Source organism: Gymnodraco acuticeps, unplaced genomic scaffold (genome assembly GCF_902827175.1).
Source record: "Gymnodraco acuticeps unplaced genomic scaffold, fGymAcu1.1, whole genome shotgun sequence".
Classification (NCBI taxonomy): domain Eukaryota; kingdom Metazoa; phylum Chordata; class Actinopteri; order Perciformes; family Bathydraconidae; genus Gymnodraco; species Gymnodraco acuticeps.
Genome location: NW_022992001.1, coordinates 1,434,554 through 1,450,887, shown reverse-complemented (window position 1 = coordinate 1,450,887; position 16,334 = coordinate 1,434,554). Strand labels below are relative to the sequence as shown.

At 39.7% G+C, this 16,334-nt stretch overlaps 1 long non-coding RNA gene across 1 annotated transcript; it reads right to left on the bottom strand.

Moving 5' to 3' along the window:
* Positions 1-1,878: 1,878 nt before the first annotated feature.
* LOC117536431 lies at positions 1,879-15,500 on the bottom strand. The gene is made up of 2 exons (XR_004567563.1): positions 15,139-15,500; positions 1,879-2,426 (listed from the first exon to the last, which is right to left on the bottom strand). It is a non-coding gene; the product is annotated as an uncharacterized LOC117536431 (long non-coding RNA).
* Between the last annotated feature and the right edge of the window lie 834 nt (positions 15,501-16,334).

Below are 16,334 nucleotides of genomic sequence, written 5' to 3'. Positions count from 1 at the left end.
TCAGCAATCTGGGACTGATGTACGATGCGCTCACAGAGCTCAGCGACCTCTCTCGGCAACTCCAAAAAAGAGAGATGACACTGCCTACAGCAGATAGGCTCTTAACTCGAGAAATACGAGTTTTTGAATCCATGGTCACCATGCCTGGCCCACACATGACTACAGTTCATACAGCTCTAGCTGAGAAGTCCTTCAAGGGTGTTGCCCTGCGTGAGAATGGCAGGCTTGTACAGATTCATGCAGGTCAGTTTTTCCACAGTATGGTAGAGAATCTGAGACACAGAATGACTTCCACAACCTCCTCTCATGTCAGCACAAGAGAAATCCCATTACATGGCCGGGAGGCCCGGGACAATCAGCTAATCCAGGACATGAAAGTTATCCATCCTGGAAGTTGGCCTGAAGAGGAGTTAGACGTACAGTATGGGGACATAGAGGTGCTACGTTTGTGCGAAGTGCTGAAAGTGGACAGAAGAGAGACTGTTCAGGGCTTTCGCGAATACAAGGAAACCAGGGCATCCCGTACACCTGCTGCCATGGAGCCTCTACTGAAAGCAGTCCGAACCATCGCTGTCTCCACTAGTGAGTGTGAGCGGGCATTCAGCTGCATGAACGATATCCTTACTGCAAAAAGGAATGCTCTCTCTGTCAGCTGACTGTCCAGCCTGGTTTTCATTAAATGTAATGGACCATCACTGGACAGTTCAATCCGGAACAGTATGTGAGGTCCTGGCTGGCAAAGGGAAGGAGAAGTGCTGATGAAAGAGCCTGTCCAGCTCCAGCCCCTGATACTGATGTCCCCAAGGCCTTCTGGAGCCTTTTCTAACAATGTGAAGTATATTGCAAAGCAGCTCACCCAGTGAGAAGACTTTTGGCATAATGTGCCGATTTGTACAGATCCTGGAGATAGAAGGACTTCAGACCAACCAGGGAGTTATCTGATCAGCTTGGTGTTCAATGTAACTCTTTACCATGGCTCAGACTTTGTTACTTGCAGTTACAGTTTTCTCATTTTAGATTGTGCAAATTTTGCATTTGTTTTTACATGTTCTTTGTTCATGCTCTTTATCATTTTTCTGAGTTGGAAAGTTAGATTGCATCATAGTTTACTTTATACATATTTGTATTCTTCAGTGGTGAAGTATATTGCAAAGCAGCTCAGCCATGTGAGAAGACTTTTGGCACTTTTTCGTTTTTCGTTTTCTGAGTTGGAAAGTTAGATTGCATTCAAAATGTACAGAAATACTTAATTTTGTTAAAGCTTTTTATAAAAAATGCTTCTGACCAGAGCTTTGTTTCCTTGTCATTAATGTTGAACACCACCAGAGGGGCTCTCACCTGAAAGGTCTCTGCTTCATGTGTCTTCAGCAGAAGATCTAGACTTTGATTGCTATATTTTCAGTTAATATTGACCTTACTGAGCTTTAGCCATATCCGCTGCCTATCATAAAAAATGTTAAGTACAGTGAACCTTTCTAAAATAGACAGTAGTAAAGAGACAAACCCACCAGCATTATAGTTGTATATATAAAATTGACTTGAAAAAGTTGCTGATTTTAGAGTACTGGCACCTTTTTCATTCCAATTCAAGCACTGAGTCACACACACACTAACAGGAAAAACAGAGCCTAAATACCCACAGACTAATCAAGCCAACAAGACACAGGTGAGGGGGGAGGAGACAACATAGGGCACCAGGTGAACACAATCAGCAGTAACAGACAAGACGGGAGGGGGAACACTTTTCAAAGTAAAACCAGGGAACAAATCAACATACTTCGCCAATAAGGACGACACAATCCATAACGGAGGCCGAGATCTATGGCCCCAAAGATCACCTCCGTTACAGACTGCTTTAATTAAAAAAATTCTACAATATAAAAGTGGCAGATTTGCTTTATTAAACAGATCAGACCTAGGAACATGCTCACATCTTACTATGTTGGTCTGAAGAGCTGAAGCATTTATACACAATGGATAAAAACTGTGTTGTCTCATTCTATATCATGTGAGAAAATGATATAGCCTACATTTAGCATTACAAATTCGACTTACTATTCCTAGCCTGAGGAAGATATGAATAATCAACAGATTTGAATGGAATCTCTAACATTTTCATGTAGAATAAAGACAAAAGAGTGATTATACAAATTAAATGTATTGAAATTTTAACTAGAAGATGAAGTCTTAAAGAATGTTTTAAATAAAAGGACATAAAACAAAAAGGTGGATAATAAAATCTATTAAATTGATATGTAAAGACATTTGGTCAAATGAAATGACACTGAGCCAGTGATAACATCTACGCCCATCGTGGATGAAGCTGGTGCAGGTCTTTCTTCATGCCCCCCCTCCGTGCTGTCCCCTCAGAGGAAGTGGGAAAACGGGATAAGACTCTGGACACCACGCTGTCTCAATGATCCACACTGTTAATATGAGAGGAAAATAAATGTTTAGGAAATGAAAAATATGAAGTTAACAAATGAAACTCAGCTCAGGGGCAGTCATGGACGGTAGGTTTTCCTACAAAGTTAACTCAGCCTCCATTGATTTTCATATCAAATTAGCGTGTTAATAAAATAAGCTATCATGGCTTATACTTGCATATCTAAACAGAATCATGAAAGCCTGTTGGTAGAGTCAGGCACACAAGTCCGTTTGAGTGTGTGCGCCGGTGTCTGAACGCTCACTCACTGCTAGCTATGTAGCTAAATGTCCCTGCTGTTAGGCTACTTAGCTTGCATTGTTATGGATCTAAACTTTCTAAAGGTAGCAAAAGCTAACTTTCACAGCACAGCTTTTCTTTACTTCTCACTTAACACAATAAAGAAACAGACCGTATAGTACAGCACCAGGGGCGGATCAAGAAAAATATTCATGGAGTGGCAAGAGGGTGGCAGGAGAATTTGAGGGGTGGCATCCCCTGGCAGAAGTATATGCTGATTTAATCGCAGTCATATCAATTAATGTTAACTTGGAAAGCCACAATATTGATATTTTAACTCAATAACATTAGGTGACATTATGGTGGCACATCAGTAAAGCCTTACATATAAATATAAGGTGGCAGACATAATTTAATTAATTTTAACTGAAGAATAACTGAATGAGTTTGTCTCACTCTTAGACCAGCAGGGGTACTAACTCGCAGACTGCTGCAATAAGTACATTAATTAACTGTCTCGTTGATGTTTGTCTGAATTAATATGATACTATTAACAATCATATTATTCCTATCAGCTGTCAATCACTGTTATGATTCACATATTAAGTGTTATTATTAAATAAACTATATTTTTTGGAGGAGTTAATGATGAATGTTCCTCAAGATGCTTGCTCACCCTCCTTCAAATTTGAAAGACAAGTAATTACTATCATAAATCAAAAGAATCAAAAGAACAGTTCAGCGCCCCACAACTTCATTGCAAACAGTTACAACCTTGACTTTACATCAGAAAGAACAAACATTAAGGAAGTGACTAACTGCATCAGTTAGGGTTAAAAAACGTGTATTCAGCTAAAACATATATATCGCTGCAGTTATTATCCAGTGGAAAGCCCTACTGGCCTAGTTAAATTAAAGTGGTTACTTTTTTTTGGCTGGGCAGTGTAGTTTTACACACCGTCTTATTTGACTTTCTCAGGACTTTAAACTGTTTTTTGGGGGCAGACCCCCACAAAGAAGAAGAATGTTTTACACACGTAAGGTCATTATCTTAACCAGTGGTGTAAGTGGTCGTTGGACGCGGGCGATCGCCGTCCCCCCACTTATTTGGAGCTGCCACTTTTTTGAAGCATGATTTTTTTTTTAATAATCTAATAAATATTTAAATAATTGCCAGTGTTATCGGTTGCAAGTGTGTATTTGTTGTAATAATGACGAAAACATCATACATTTCACAGTAATAAAAACGTAGCTCAAGTATTTATGCAACTTGATGATTTGAAGCGTGTGTATGTGTGTGTGTGTGTGTGTGTGTGCGTGCGTGTGTGTGTGTGTGTGTGTGTGTGTGTGTGTGTGTGTGTGTGTGTGTGTGTGTGTGTGTGTGTGTGTGTGTGTGTGTGTGTGTGTGTGTGTGTGTGTGTGTGTGTGTGTGTGTGTGTGTGTGTGTGTGTGTGTGTGTGTGTGTGTGTAGGGTGACCAAGTGTCCCTCATTGTGCGGGACTGCACACACAGCTTTTTTATCATTTGTCCCGCGTCCCACAAATTGAGACTATGTCCCGCATTTGAGTGACAGTCGCGCAGAAAGGCCGGCTCGGTTCGCTGACGGCCGGTGTTGTGTCAAATGATGCACCCCCGTCGTGAAATGCACCCCTTGACACAGGCACAAAAACATCTATGAATGTGTATGGGACACTTAAGTGCACAATATAACATCCCCCGTTTTGCGCTATGCCACTGATCAACTGGCTGCCATGCAGATATAATTGAATTCAGAAAGTCAAGCTGGCAAATGTGTAATGAGTAAGTTAATACTGTGTTTGTGTATGTGTATAGAAACATCCCAGAAGGAACCTGTGTCCCAGTAAGCCTTGCTTTGAGTCAGCAATTTGAGTCAATTCACATTTTAGAGGTTATGTTTAAGGTGATGTTGCACTGACCTCTATTGGTCAGTTATTTTAACGACAGACAACATCAAACCATCACCTGGTCAACAGTGTTTCATGATTTATTGTACTGTAATGTATTGTTCTGTTCAATATCAATCAATCAATCAATCAATGTTTATTTATATAGCCCAATATCACAAATGTTACATTTGTCTCAGTGGACTTTACAGTTTGTACAAAATATCAGTATGACAATACGACACCCTCTGTCCTTAGACCCTCACATCGTACAAGGAAAAACTTCCGAAGAAAACCCACAGTTTAAAGGGAAAAATGGGAGAAACCTCAGGGAGAGCAACAGAGGAGGGATCCCTCTCCCAGGACGGACAGACGTCAATATGAGTCTTTACTAAAGTTTGGAGACCATTGGTCACATAACCATGGAAGCCAAGTTCCCATATACAGTACATTGCACAAAATGTCAAGGGGCCCTGTCAAGTAAACGTGTGAACATTTTTAAGCTGCTTATGTGAGTTAACCCAGCACACCCCAGCAGTTATGGCTCTAACCCCACTTTAAATGTTTTGCCAACACTGTCACATGTTCTAAATGTTTTAAAATGCATTCTTCCTGAATTAAAGAAACACCTGTATGAGAGGATATTGATTTTAAATTGAAATGGTTTGTTCATGCAAACAGACACATTTAGAAGAAACTGAACACTAAATGCAATGCTCCTCTATTATCAATCCAAAATCTAACTGTGGGCCCTCAGAGACCCATATTAGTAAAACCATAAAGTTTAAGAGTGTTAAAGAGTGCAGTGAACTGAGGGTGCTTTGCCTTTCCGCTCATTTCTCTTCTCCTCACAACGAAGCACAAAGCCGATTGGAAGTGAACTGCTTCCCCGGCTGCTTTTCTAAAGGCAGAGGGGGCACTGCAGTGAACAACGGGCACTGCCGTTCAACCCCCGGCCCTACAGGAAGTGCTGTAGGGTTGCTATGCAGCTCTGCTTTCAAACCACAAGAACTCCGGGATTCCTGTTAACAAATGATGGCAGTATGGCAAACCATTTGAGCAGGCCCTCCAGAAGGGATACAGTAAGAATAGATCAAGGGTGGGATGAAAGAGAGTTACAGTAATGGTTTATCCCTGGCTTCAAAGTAGTGTTGGGTGCATGGCTTCGTCTCCTTTCTTCCTCTCGTTTCCTCTTTCCTTAGTCCTTTCTCTTTCCCCCTCCACTTTCTCTCTGTCTGTCCCTTCTGAAGTTGTTCCCGCCATTCTTCCCTCAGGGCTCTCTCGTTGCTTTAGTCTTTTTGTGTCTCTAGTTTTTGCCCACATTCAACCTCCTTTCACTTCCACCCAATGGCCCATCTCCCCTTCCGTCATAGTTTACATTTTCATTTCCTCTCTTGTAATTTCCACTTCTAAAACTTCAAACATGAGTGTATCTACATGCTGTACAAAAGACAATCCAATAGCACCTCAGTAGATCATATGAGTATGCCATACCACCAACCCGGTATCACGGCAAGACGTGAACATGTGACGATTTACCATGCTGGGAGACGTGAACATGTCACGGTTTCGTCCCCTTCAAACGTGACAGCTACACGGTATTGTTAACCCATGTTAACCAGTGGAGAAATAACCGGAAATACCAAGCAAATGCTACCCCGACGTAATGATTTATTTTTTCATAGTCACACTCGATTACAGCGATGTTCTTGTTGCCCCAGCTGGTCGACACCTCTTTTAGCAGAAACAAAGGCTACATTAATGTATTAAATCGATGTTAATCCATGCGTGTGGATGTGGAATTAACGGACGTGACGTTGTGCGATTGAGTTGCCAAGCAACAGCTTCGGTTCATGTTAATTTACAAACTATTCAACTACAACTGTAGTTATATTTAAAAACATGTTAGAAGGCCTCACGAAATACTTTAATGCACATTAAAATGTAAATGTGAAGGAATGTGTGTATAACAAAATACATCGGTCATTAAACGAAACCGGAAACAGACGTAGGCAAGATCCTCAGCTCGATGATTGCATGGTTATCCGCAATGCATGCTGGGATTTGGTGTTTATGTGATGTGAAATCTGAAAACGTTTTTAAAAAATACAATAATACTTTATTCCGAGTGTGCTTGCTTTTCTCTTTGAAAGTCATCACATAACGGCTTTGTAATACACGGTTCGGCTGCATTAAATATTACATATCTGCCGTAATTCTCTATTCCCTGCTGAGAAGACTTCTAGACAAACAGGAGAACTGCCGCCAAAACTGAAAACGTGACGTGGATCATATATAAGCAATTAAACAGCATCTTACATTTATTTTCACACAATACGTCTCTTTGCAGTATCAACACTAATTCGGCTGACTTTTATATTTGATCCAATTGGTAGATAGGCTGTATTTACACCATAACCGTGCAGAGCTGATAGAAAGGCACACCTGGTGGTCAAAGCACGTTATTGAATTGTATTATTTTATTATTAGATATTAATAGGAGGATGTGCAAAACAGACAAACTAATAAGGCTTAATTTAAACATTAAAAAGTACTTTAGGTTAAGGTCTTATTTTGAATAAGAAAAAAGCTTTAAGAAGAATATGGAGGGATGAAACCCTCTTGAAACCGCAGGTCCTTCCTTCCTGCAGCGGTCAGACTTTACAACCAGCACTGCCCCTTGTAGACCCTCCTACACACACCACAACACAGACTATAACACCCCTTGCTGCTAAATACAAACCAACTTTGTGCAATATGTGCTATATGTGCAATATATATATGCCATTAATAACTGTGTAATTTACACCTGGCCACTAAATCAATGTATATGCCGTTTTGTTTTTGATCTGTATTTTTGAAAATTATGTAACTTTTTATCTTTTTTTTAGCATATTGTTTATTATATTATAACTTAGTACTTTTTTAGCATATTGTTTATTTTATTCTAACTTAGTACTTTTTTAACGCATGTAAGATATGCAACACTAAGCTGTCTGTAGCTCTTTCCTGCTGTAACACTGCACATTTCCCCTCTGTGGAACTAATAAAGGTATTCTGATTCTGATTCTTTAATGGTCACACATGCAGAGCACACAGCACACACAGTGACATTTGTATCTACAGATAAATATTAAGCCTGACAAAGTACTTAACGTCTAATATATTGCTTTCCTGCAATGTTAACTATGTTTAAGCACTTATTTGTTTATTATTTGTTTATTATTAAACTGATATTATACATATGTATTATACTCGTATAAGATGTATGTAGATAGTATAAGAAATGTGCAGAATGACAGTTTAATGGTGGAGTATACACACATATTGATAGATGTCTTGTAATGCACTGTTGAGGAACCTGCGACCCAAGTTTGTCATTCATTGCATAACTACACAGTAGTTGTGTATAATATGATATGTCAATAAACCTTAGCTTATGAAATCTTGAAAGGGATGTTCAAACTAGTCATTATATACAGTCTTTAATGAACTATTAGTAGAGAATAACGAGTAATGAATATACTTTATAGAGATCCTATTAATATCTAATAATAGATAATAAAATTCAATAACGTGCTTTGACCACCAGGTGTCCCTTTCTATCAGCTCTGCACGGTTATGGTTTAAATACAGCCTATCTACCAATTGGATCAAATATAAAAGTCAGCCGAATTAGTGTTGATACTGCAAGGAGACGCATTGTGTGAAAAGAAATGTAAGATGTTGTATAATTGCTTATATATTTATGATCCACGTCACGTTTTCAGTTTTGGCGGCAGTTCTCCTGTTTGTCTAGAAGTCTTCTCAGCAGGGCTCTATAAATAGAGAACTACGGCAGATATGTCATATTTAATGCAGCCGAACCGTGTATTACAAAGCCGTTATGTGATGACTTTCAAAGAGTAAAGCAAGCACACTCGGAATAAAGTATTATTGTATTTTTAAAATACGTTTTCAGATTTCACATCACATAAACACCAAATCCCAGCATGCATTGCGGATAACCATCCAATCATCGAGCTGAGGATCTTGCCTACGTCTGTTTCCGGTTTCGTTTAATGACCGATGTATTTTGTTATACACACATTCCTTCACATTTACATTTGAATGTGCATTAAAGTATTTCGTGAGGCCTTCTAACATGTTTTTAAATATAACTACGGTTGTAGTTGAATACTTTGTAAATTAACATGAACCGAAGCTGTTGCTTGGCAACTCAATCGCACAACGTCACGTCCGTTAATTCCACATCCACACGCATGGATTAACATCGATTTAATACATTAATGTAGCCTTTGTTTATGCTAAAAGAGGTGTCGACCAGCTGGGGCAACAAGAAAATCGCTGTAATCGAGTGTGACTATGACAAAATAAATCATTACGTCGGGGTAGCATTTGCTTGGTATTTCCGGTTATTTCTCCACTGGTTAACATGGGTTAACAATACCGTGTAGCTGTCACGTTTGAAGGGGACGAAACCGTGACATGTTCACGTCTCCCAGCATGGTAAATCGTCACATGTTCACGTCTTGCCGTGATACCGGGTTGCATACCACAGTAGAACAAAGTAAAAATCTACATTCCTACCCTATATTACCATCTCACAGATTAAAATATATAACTGACTTTTTTTATTGATTATGGATGGTTTAGTTACTGAGCTTCCCTAAACCAAAGGGGAAATGTCGATAAACATTAAGAGGGGCTTACATTTTCAAAACATGACCATGACCATGATCGAAAAAGGAAAATTATTAGGAACCAGAACAACTTGAACCTGACCACATATCAAGATTAAATGGAGCTAGGGTGGAAAATGTAAATGAATGAATTAGTTAGTTAAATTAATTAGGTTTATTTTTGGACCGCAGAATTTGGAAGGATGCTAAATAAATGAAACCGAGTGCATAGCCATGCAGCCGTACTGTGAGACTGTGCTTTGAGCTAATGTCATCAAAAATGCCAACTTCACCATCTGTTGGAACATTGCGGGTATATTTTGCATCCAAAAAACAACCAAGTGGGAGTGAAGAAAGCTCTAAATTCACATCCCCATTAAAACAGGGGAACCTGCCATTAGCCTTTAAAAAAGAAAATCAAGTTTGCAAATAAACTAGAGAGGGCAAAAAGTGGAGTGTACACCAGGATAAATTGATAATCTAATCTGATATGACATAATATGGTCACTGGCAACTGTCAGGCCCCAACTAAAGACACATGACCTTTAATAATAAAAGGCAAATAGGAAATTCAATTTCATACAACTTCAGGAAGGTTCTTCTCTGCTGTTGAGTTATGAATAAATGGGAAATTGGTGCATCAAATAATGCATCCAGCTTATTTAAAGCAGAAACTAACCATACAGGATCCAATGTCAACCCACCAATCTGACAAAATCCTATGGGAAACACTTGGTGAAGCCAGTCAGACTGCCTATTGGGAGCACCAGATGGAGGGGAGTGCACCAGCATCCACCCTCCTGCTAATTGTGCTTTCTGATACCTGATGCCATAGCATTGTCAAGGCATTGTTGAGTGAATTAGGTTGATCTTTAACACACAGGTGTGGTGTGGCTGCAGCAGCTCCGGTTCAGGTTAGGTTAGTTTATTTTTGTTCCCAAAGCTAAATTCAATTTTTGACCCATAAAAAAAAAAAAAGAACTGACAAGACAAGATCAAAAATAATGAAGGCTCCAATATTTACTTTGACCACTAAAATAAAAATAAATAAGCTAGACACTATCTTTGAATGGTCTTAGAAAAGCAAAAGACAAAAAATCGGCATGGGTTGTCGGCCCTCATTTTGGTACTCGTCCTTTACTTAGATCTCACTTACACTTATCAGTTTCTGGACTGAATCTTGCATTGTTGCAATACAATCACATTCATAAAATATGTAAGAAAAGGACGGACGGACGGATAAAGAAATATGCAGCCTTGTTTTCAGAAAAAAAAGAATCTCCTCAAACAAAACATCTTGAATTGCTTTGCTTGTTTGTATTAAAAACAACTACACTGTAAAATCAGACTCAAAAAGATGCAGAGAGGAAGAGGAATCTTCACATTCTCTATTTTATTTAAGGATGAATGATCAATTTCGAACATACTGTATGTTGTTGTCAACAATGTTCCTCCCCCAACGTCCACCTGAAAGACAAGACCTCGTAGTATTTCTTTAACTGTTTTATTTTACTTATTCACTGACAAAGTTGCCAGAAAACTCACAAAAGCTCTACACTGTAATACAATAATACAGTAAATAACTACCAAATGTTTTCTTCAAATTAAGAAAAAGAACAATTTCTTGGCTTGGCTAAGTCTTTAAAATGTTACATCCCTATTAGTTTTGTCTTAAAAATGCTAGTTTAGTCTTCTGAAGCCAGCCTCTGAGGAGCCAGGTTTGGTGGATTTTCATCAGACGATGTCAAATGCATGGAGGTCAATGGCCAAGCCCATTGTCCAAGGGCAGAGGATGCTTGTTCTCAACCTCCAGTGAACCTTCAACCACTGCATCTTCTTGCTCTCCCCCCCCCCATTATTCTCCACTTAATACATATACTCGTCTTCCTTCTGTTCTACCTGTAGCTCCTCCTTCATTTTCCTCCCACTTGACTCCTCTCCCTATTCTTGTCACTGTACTGAGATGAAGTGATTTGTATTTGTTTACAGCACAACTCCTCCCCTTATCCCACCACAGTATTTTGGCCCTTCCCCCTGCATCTCCTCCTCATTACACTGAAGCCAGTGTTTCAGCTTGCCTTCCTGTCGCCAACAAAGCATCTCCTCTCTTTGTTGGGGCCTCCTTTTGGAGAGGGAGGCCGCACTCCAAGTTAATTGTGCATGCGTTAGCATTCGCCTGCGGCAACTTAACAACTTCACTCCTTAAACTGTAGATGAAGTGGTGTGGTGTGAGTGTGTGTTTTTGTAACGTTTGTTTTTCTTTTCCGTTTAAGGCTGTAGACACATCGCTAAATGCAGCAGAAACGTTTATTCTCTGAGGAAACAAGCTCAAAAGGTAGATCAAGATGTAGAATTATTCACATTCGAGTCAAAGAGAAGGGAAGATTATTGTTCATTTACATTCCTCATAAACAGCATACAGCATGTATGGAAACTGGTAATACAATTTAAAATGGTTGGCTTGTTAATGTTTGCTCTTTAACTCAAAGTGTAGCTGAGGCTGATGGGAACGACATTAGTTGTGAATATGAAAAAGGAAAGTGTGTAGTAGTCCATGGCAACCAATTCAATAATTTCACACAACACAAATGTGAGCCTCATGGTGTTGGTCAGCTGTCTTCAAAGTCATTAGGATAAATCCTCAGGGAACCATGAATATCTGTACTTAAAATCAGTAATTATTTATTTTTTTCTAATAAAAACAAACATGAGACTGTCCTTGTGAAAACTGATTACTTTACAGATAAAGAGTTCCCATAGAAAGACATGTTCAAATGTTACACATAGGGTATATTAAATAAATAAATACAAAGTCCAGAACAATGCTCCGATTAGAAAAGGGTCATACTTGCCTAACATATTTGGCAAGGGAGTCTTGTGACTGCAAATGCTTTGGCCACAAACTATCCGAAAGACTATTTATTGAGTGATTAAGATGGTTACAAACAGCCTTTTCTATGTCATCATTTTGTTTAGTGGTGATAACTGAGTTTGATATACAGTATATCCCCATGACAAATAATATTGCAGAGGTTTTGTGAGAGATGTTTAACATCAGGCCACCAATACCTTTCAGTAATAACCTTATTACCGCTTTAAATTGGTTCCATTTGTTGGTTAGTCTCTTAAAATGATCGTACCGATTTCTGTAAGTAAGTTCCTGACCTTTTTGTGGAACAAAAAACAAGTTCATGCTGTTATGAGGATTAAGTTCTAATCAGACAGTGATTGACAGGCACTCCCCTAATGCGGCTTTCACACCAGCGCTTTTCCCTTTCTAGCTCCGAGCTAGAGCTTTTCTGGTTCAGCTCCGGTTTCCCTTTTCTGCTCCCGCTCTGTTCACACCGCCCAGCACCCGACTGGTGCTGCCGCTGCTGCGTCATGACGTCACCGTTTACATCGCTGATTTTCTCCCCAACGGCATTACGGCGCTCACAACAACAACAACAACAACAACAACAACAACAACAACAACAACAACAACAACAACAACAACGGGGAACTGCGTCGGGTCGATGATCGTGTTGCTTTTAATCACACGAAGCCAGAATAAATTGAATAACGACTTCTCCAACCTTATACTTTGCTCCAGAGTGCCGTGGTTCATTGTTTATTAATGTGTTTCTGCAGCATTTACCGACCGCTGCAGTGTTGGCTGCTCTTCCACGGGAGTTTATTCTCCCGTTAGCTCCCGGTTAGCTCACACTGCAGCGGCCGCTCTAAAGTATTCACTGTCCGACTCACAAGCAGCTGATACATATCCCCAGTTCCCCTTAGCCTAAGTGAATGTGTGTCAGTCTGAATTGACGCTGTTTGGCATCACAACGCTGTTATGAAAGTTTCTCTGGTATAAAATGGGTGATGTTAGCATAGCAACCGAAGCTAAACTGACTACTTGCTATTGCTATCCTATTGTGGCATAAACCGTTTTCTACAGGCACATTATTACTAAAAATGTTAGCAAACACCAAACTCCAACTACAACATTTATAGATAAATTGATTTAGCAAAATGAAATCTTATGTAATTCAAAATGTGACAAAAGAACAATGATTTGTCTTACACAAGATTGTGGTCTAACAGAATGACTCTTGACCTCCTGGGGTCAAATAAATTGGATGCTGATCATCCTTAACATGTGGCCTGAAAAACAAAAGGACCTCTTAATCATTAACACAATGGACTCTCAGAGATGAGATCTAGCCATGAGGTGGCTGACTTTAAAATGAACTGTGACAAAGAAACCACATGCGTGTGGGTACATTATAGTTTAGAAATATAACACAAAACAACACTACATTAAAAATAATAACCATTCAAATGAGCTTTGGTGAAAAGCATGAAAAACAAAACAACTTAATCTACTCTCATTGTTCGTGTACATCTTTACTCCAACTATTTCACCATCTAGTAATGCCAACTGGCTGGCTAACTAGCTTAGCAGTATAGCACTAACCTCATGTGACTGGGGGAAGGGGAGGGGAACACTCAACATGTGCAGATAAAAACCCACACTGCTTGGAGACTGAGTTCAATACAAATTAAATCATACGACTTGTAGTCTGGCTTCAATAAAAATGTAACCAGACAAGGCCAGTTCATAACACTTAGAGCTGAACTTCACTGTTGTATGATCAATACAACTCCTAAATAACATTACAATATATATTTCTTACAGTGAGTTTGTTATCTAATGTTTAACAAATTCTCCTCTTTCTATGTCCAATCTAGGTGGAATAATCCACTATTATATTTAATTTGAATCGAACCTTAACCTCAATGTACTTCATATACTCAGTAAAACCTCTTTTTACTTTCCCTCAACGTTACTGTATGTAATTAAATTCCTCTGAAATATAATTAAGTACAATTCTCAGTTAATGACGAATACCACGAAATTCACAATGCAATGCAATAGTAACAATCAGTTCTCAAAACTTCTCATAAAAACCACAATGTGACGTAACTGTATCCCACAAAAACTATGCTAAAAACAACAAATTATAGTTTCTTATTTATTTAAATATCTACCACCTCAAATCACATATTGATCTATTCATTTTCAATGTTATTCACTTCAACTTCAGATCACTCGTTGATTATTCACTCCTTGTTTTAAATGCACTCCTTTTTCTTCAGACATTAAAGAAGAGAGCAAACAGGAGAGAGAAAAAAAGGGGGGGGGGGAATACTCTCACAGACACCCCGGCTGGAGCTGTCAGGCATTTCAGGAGAAGGTGGGCTTTCTTGAAACAAGAATGACTTCGTATTTCTTTATCTGACTAAGGTTATTCTATGTTCAATAATATCTTCTATTTATTCACAAGCACATAAATATATCCTCCTCGCTGTCTGTTCAGCTTTTAAGATGCGATATTTCTTTCAACAGAATGGGCGTTAAACACAACAGAACAAGACAGTGAGAAATCCGTTCATTTCAATGGCTTTTGAAGTTGGCGTTTCTGCTCTTGGATTTTTTACATATAATACAACTGCAGTTCCTATGAGACTGGAAAGTATTATTCAGATTGGTCACGGAGGGAGACTCAATACTACCATTTGACCCCCCCAGGAAGTACAGCCTGTGAGAACTCAATATCTACACTAAGCTAGAGACGCTATGCCCTTCCAGCCGTCAGAGACTCAATACCTGACGCTGAAAATACTTCGCTGCTTCACTTGTAGCTAACGAGTTTAGCCGTATGATTCTGACAAATCTACGAAGCTTTTAACCGTTGCTTAATTTATTTTATAACTTACCTACCTATGCTAAAATATGTATTGCATTATACCGTCAATACTATGACACTGGGAAATATCTTTGACAACTCTAAAATGTAGCTTTAGCCAATTACAGACTTTCGATAGAAACAGGCGTCCGTTTTACCTTTCAGTTGTAGGATCCTGGTTTTAGTTGTCATAAATTATTCCAGGCATCTCCCTCCGTCCGCTGGCTGCTAGTGTTTTCCTCTAAAAAACCCTACTCATGACGTCACCACGTCGGCACGTCCTCACGTCACCACGTCATCACGTCATCACGTCGGGTCCACCATTTTGTAGGAGCAGATATCTCTGCTCCGCGCCGATCCTATATGAGTTTGTTTTAAAAGAAGGAAAACTCAAAACAACCAGGATAGGGGTTAAACAATAATCTGTTTTAATGATAAAAGGTAAGAATACAATACACTTCTCAAAGGGGTAGGCCCACCCCCTGCTCTGGTCCAAATGCCGGGAGAACCTCATCATCTTGACGGCAGGAGAAAAAGAGACCAGACACAAGGACTCAACAGGAGATATTGTAAAAACAACAGGAGGAGCTGTGTGCATGGTCCTCCCATACAGGTAATCTATTGGCCCATATACAAACGATGGGCTTTCGTAGCGTATCAGCGCGCGCCAGCCGAGATGATCCGGAAACAGTCTCTCAGTTTGAAGCAAAACAAACACATCTGGCGTTCACTGTCTCGTATTACTGCAGCTTTCATACACACACATTCTTCAGACTTCTGTCTATAGCATATGTCTATATAAGGATATTTCCTCTCTGTCCCCTACACTTCTCAATGACAGGGAAGTTTTCACTCCTCATATCTGCAGCTTTTTGTTCATATAAACTGCCACTATTAATTACAAAGTAATTAAGTACACACATGAATATATAAAAACACACTTCTTATATATCAGGGGACATTAAGATGAATATACCAAAAATACGCTGTATCAAACTTTCACTTCAAACTTTCAAGTTACTTCAATTTTCGCTCAATGCTCACCTTTCCACTTCCTGCGAGGGGGGGCTGCCTGCCCGACCTTATGTTACGGCTGCGCCGCGGCAAAAATAGGATCCATCCTAATTTTAGAGAAGCTCTTCGCCGAGCCGCTTCTGGGCCGAGCCGCTTCTGGGCCGAGCCGCTTCTGGGACGCTTCTGGGACGCTTCTGGGACGCTTCTGGGACGCGTCTGAGCCGTAACGCGGCGCGTGTGGTGGAATAGCACCCATTGACTAGAGTGGCCACGATCTTTACGACCGCCGCGGTGCAGCCGTAACGCGGCGCAGCCGTAATACGGCATAACGCGGCGCAGC